Source organism: Lactuca sativa, chromosome 6 (genome assembly GCF_002870075.4).
Source record: "Lactuca sativa cultivar Salinas chromosome 6, Lsat_Salinas_v11, whole genome shotgun sequence".
Taxonomy (NCBI): Eukaryota; Viridiplantae; Streptophyta; class Magnoliopsida; order Asterales; family Asteraceae; genus Lactuca; species Lactuca sativa.
The window spans coordinates 194,856,579-194,861,855 of NC_056628.2; positions in this window are offsets into that span (position 1 = coordinate 194,856,579).

The following is a 5,277-nucleotide window of genomic DNA, read 5'->3' on the forward strand; positions in this document are numbered from 1 at the left end:
AAGGTAGAATGACTGATTGACACACTGGTCTGTGTGATATAAAAAGTAAAGTTTAATTAAAAAAATAAAAAAAAATTATAAAAGGAAAAAAGGAAAAAAGATATTGATCGTCATTTCACCAAGCATTTTATGTAGTTTTTTGAGGAGTTAAAAAAGGTTCATATAAAAAATTTGAGGACCGAACAACTATTTTAGAAGCAGAAACATTTGACTTCAAATATGAAAGACTTGCAACGATAATTAATAAGAAGTAAAACCATTTGTGATTTTTCGTTCTCCAAGCTAATAATGTACAATGGCATATCTCATACCACATTGTTTCTTAAATCAACATCCAACATCTTCTGCCTAATGTGCTTAGAGATGTTTCTTAAATCAACATCCAATGTCTTTTGCCCATGTGTTTACAAAGTAAAATACATAAATAAGATAAAATAAATTGAAATTAATACAATGTTGTGAAATAAAATTTGAATGCTAGAATACTCAAATACCAATCAATTGATAAACAGGATAAATGCAAAATACAATAATAGCAATGTACATTCATTAAAAGTGCTTAACTTGGGTGGAGTTTTCTACAGAGGGGTGCTTGCATTCTAGTTTATTCCAAAACTCACTTTCAGTAGGCTTAAGAATGGCACTCATAAATGGAGTCAAAACATTGGTGTTGTTGTCATCATCCAAAGTGGTGTTAAAAAGTGGATCCAAAGTGGTGATTCATTTGGTTGGAAGTCATTTTCCCAAACTTTAGAAAATTTCAATTATTAATAACAATATGTTCAAAGTATATGAAGTATTTATCCCCGATAGAAAGCTTAATCTCTTCATAATATATACATGAGTTGCATAAGACTGCACCTAGTTATGTTAGTTTACTGGAATTCAAATTGAAATTTTGTAACAGATTTTATCAAAATAAATTAATTTTATATCGTAATAGCAAGCTACTTCCAATTTAGCAACATATAAATGGTTATTTTTGGTAAATTTGCCCTTCTATTTTTTTCAATATATAAAATGATGGTATTTTGTTCTTTTGGTAATAAAATAAATAAAAAAATTGAATTTCATTCATCCTCAATAAAGATCGGTGAAATCCAAATCTTTCACACAACTCATTTTGAATGATAGTTACTCTAAAAATAACTCTTGTTTGATATTATGCATTCTGATGCTCAAAACAAAAATAACACAACTTAATAAAAACAATCATAGCACCAACAAAAATCCTATCAACAATGTTATTTTCTATTTATTTTCTAGAGTTCATTGTTAATTTTTTTTAGGGGGGGGGATATATACTTAGAAAACAAACATAAAATATGTTGTTAAATTACAAGGATATTTTCTTGCCAATTTTACTTTGGTACGGAAAATATGTAGAAAATCCGACTTTTTCAAGTCCAATGTTATTTTCAAAAGTTGTTTTCGTAATTTTCATTTTTGAAAAACTGCCAAAAATCCGATTTTCTGAAAATACCATGCTATTTTCTACATGTTTTCAAAAAGTTTTTTCGTTAGTTTTCATTTTTTTCTAGAAAATATGCAGAAAATCCAATTTTCCAAAAGTATAACGTTATTTTATAAATAGTTTCTATGTTTTTTTTGTAAACTTCTGTTCTTTTTTCTAAAAAATAAGTAGAAAATCCAATTTTCTAAAAGTATGATGTTATTTTCTGCATATTTTCAAAAACTCTTTTGGTATTTTTTTTGGAAAATATGCAGAAATCCCATTTTTTAATAGTAGAATGATATTTTCTACATAATTTCTAATATTCTTTTTTTTTTGCAATTTGCATCTTTTCCTAGAAAATATTATAAAAAATGAACATTAGAGTGAAAAATATTAGATACATAAGATAGATTTCAAACCTTTTTGTTCAAGCATTTAAGTTACTGGCTGAAAAATCATAAAAAAGTGAAGTTATTATACAAACAACAAAAAATTGAGTTAAATAAAAAAAGACAATGTGATTAACCTACATTTGGTAAATGGTGAAAGTAAGAAAAAGTTCCTCATCTGCAGGAATAACGACATTTCATGAACAAAATCACACCATCAAATCTTCAAAGAAGTTAATGTAACCTTTTGTAAAAACCAAAAACCAAAAATAAAGTTGTTATCTCAAAAAAGAAGAAAATAAGAGAATTTTTACCTGTACTTAGAAGCACCTAGTACCTAGCAAAGAAAGATTTATGATGTGGAATTTGTGCAACCGACAACCAAAATGACCAATCTGATTTAGTAATAGAACGAAAAACCTAAACATCCATAGTAACATGTAAACACTATATAATAAAGACCATAAATGAATCAAAACCAATATGACAGTACACAAATTATGTTTTTTTTTTTCAGTTTATCAACAATAAGTTATTAAATAATAAACATATATATAGTGTATATTCGTTCTTACCTGATGAAAAAATCACAAAGAGACAAAGACCGCCCGTCACAGAAGTTTCCAAAAATAGATTTAGGGTTATTTCATCTTCCATCCACGTTGTCTCTACACTCCAGATATCATAAAATTTACTTGATACTTTTACAATTTTAGGTAAACAGAGTCATAGTATAGGAACATTAAGAAAGGAGAAGCAATTTTAATTTATATTGGTGAAAACGCAGCTACAAGAAGGTTTTCTTTTACCGTTGCTTGAAAACTTCAGCGGATTGGAGAGGGGAATCTGAAGCATGAACAACGGATTAATGACGCAGACGGAAACAATTTCTTATTTCTCTCATGTATCCTCTCCCTCTGTTAACTTGTATATGTGTCGATATCTAATCTTTTTTACCTCCTCCAAATTCAAGGCTCCAAGTCCAATTTGGGATCCTGGTAGGGGGTTCATTACCGGATATGAGGGTGGTTGTTCGGACGTAATGACAACAAAAGACGATCGATTTCAGGTTGAGTAGCCAAACAAAATTTTTGAGTTAGGAAATAAGAGTAGGAAAGGAGAAAGGGTGAAATTTTTTTGTTCTTACCTAGAACTGATGGTTGGAAGAGTTTAATAGTGACGGTGGCGGCGACTGGTGGTCGTTGTTGTTCTTCCATATAAATAGATCGGTGGTGGTCGATGGTAGTCTTCAAAAATCCCAAAAAACACCTGATATGGAGGTCTTTGTGGTGGTTCTGTAGGTGGAAATAACATCATCGACCATAATTTATATGTAGTGATAAACCCATAACTCAAACCGAGCAAAAGAACCTCACACACATACATGAAGAGAAGCAGGGAAGGGACATCAACTTACCGATGAAAGCTCTAGGATGTAAGATTTGTAGTTGCTCTTTACCTTGCCCTAGATTTAGAGAGAAAACATGGATGACGGGAGAGAGAAAGAAAATGAGGCAAGCCAACGGAAATTGAAATGGGTGCTAGGGATTCTAAATAGAATGTTGAAGAGAGCTTAACTCAAATTCAAATTTTGAATAAAATCTAGATTGAGTTGTGCGATGGTGGTGTTTCAAATAGACATGCTCTTATGTTCGGTGTTTTAAACTACGGTTGGGCGGATGAAAGAGAAAGAACAGGTCAAGATAAGGAGAGAAAGGAAACAGATATGTGAGGCTTGGTCAAATACATGCGAGGCTCAGTCAAACATAAGTAAAAAATGAAGTTGTGATCAAATTGGTTGTGTTTGACAGAGTAAAGGGCTGAAAGTAAGGAATATCGGTTCAAACACCCGCCTTGACTTTTTCCATCAATTCTTATCTTGATTTTTTTCATTGACCAAATGATTTTTTATGTGAATATTTAATGCATTGGTTTTTTATTTATAAGTCCTAATTAATCGCATTTAAACCACACCTTACAGGCAGTGAACCCGATCGAGTATAGTATAACTTTGATAAGCAAGGGTGTCGAACATAAGGGGAACGGTGGTAAATTAATTCAGAAAATTTGATTATAGGTTACAAAACACACAAAAGGAATAAATAAATAGTTTAATAAATCTCAAACGAACAATTAATTGACAGATCTCGATAAACTAACATGAAAACAAATCTCTTCAGGTACTTTGGTTTAGATAAATTACACCTTAAAAGCATAGACAATTGCATACACAAGTACATTTATTCATGTTCACCGATTCCTAAAATGATTAGATTCACGTTCACTATTACTAATCCGTTAGCAAACAAGTCAATTCAAACAGTGATCAGTTGATTAAACGAACATATTTCCTAGTGTTCAGTTCGTATCAAGCAAGACTTGTAATAATAGTTAATCAAATTGGTCGTTCAATTAACCTCTTGTTGATGGTCATCAAACAAGGCTCACACGTTAACTTACTTATTTCCAAGTTAATCCTAGTTTCACATTCGTTATTCCTAGACTTATAATCTTGATGGTCATCAAAGTCATAAGATACAAGCAATCAAGCAGATGTTCATACAACTTAATTTACTTGACAATTAACAGCAAATAATTATCATTAGCACATAAGGATCTTTTAACAACCTTGGCAAGATAAATTAAACATAAACAAACAAATTAATCTAGAAATCAATGTTTCATTTAATCATAAACGCAAAGTAAAAGGTTTTACACCTAAATCAGAAACTAAACACATAATAGTATCACAGTAGAATGCTAAACATGGTCACGTTAACAACCCACGTGATTAACGACATGTATCTGCTCTCCAATCCTTCCGATCTCCGCTCCCGTTAGCTTAACGTCCTTCCGGCCGCCTTCTAGACCCTCAAAACGGCTTAACATAAGTTAATTATCGACTAAATTAGGTTAGTAGTCGAATCCCCCTCCCTGGTTAGCTGATAATCGCTTTTTATAACCTTTGGAACCGACTTACGTACGCTGGGCATAAGTCAGATTATGCTTGGCGTAGTTAGAATTGTATCGCGATAAGGAAGTCCGGATGAAATCCGTTACGCTAGGCGTAATCATAAACTACGTTGGGCGTAATTTGTGTTTAAGCATTACGCTAAGCGTACTTAGCAATTACGCTGGGCGTAATTGACTCCTTCAGCATTTTTTCTTTCTTTTAGCTTTTAAGCCCTAATTCCGCTCCAGTCTTTTCTTTTGCGCTCTATCGACAACGAATAGCTGCAAATCATAATTCAAAACATTATAAGTACTTTTTAGTTCTAAAAAAGAATAATAAACGCTAAAATATTAAGATATAATGTATAAAAATATATATATATATATACACATATCAAAATACCCCACACTTAACTTTTGCTTGCCCCTAAGCAAACTTACGTTTATTTTACCAATATCGCACTAAACAATCCATTTTAA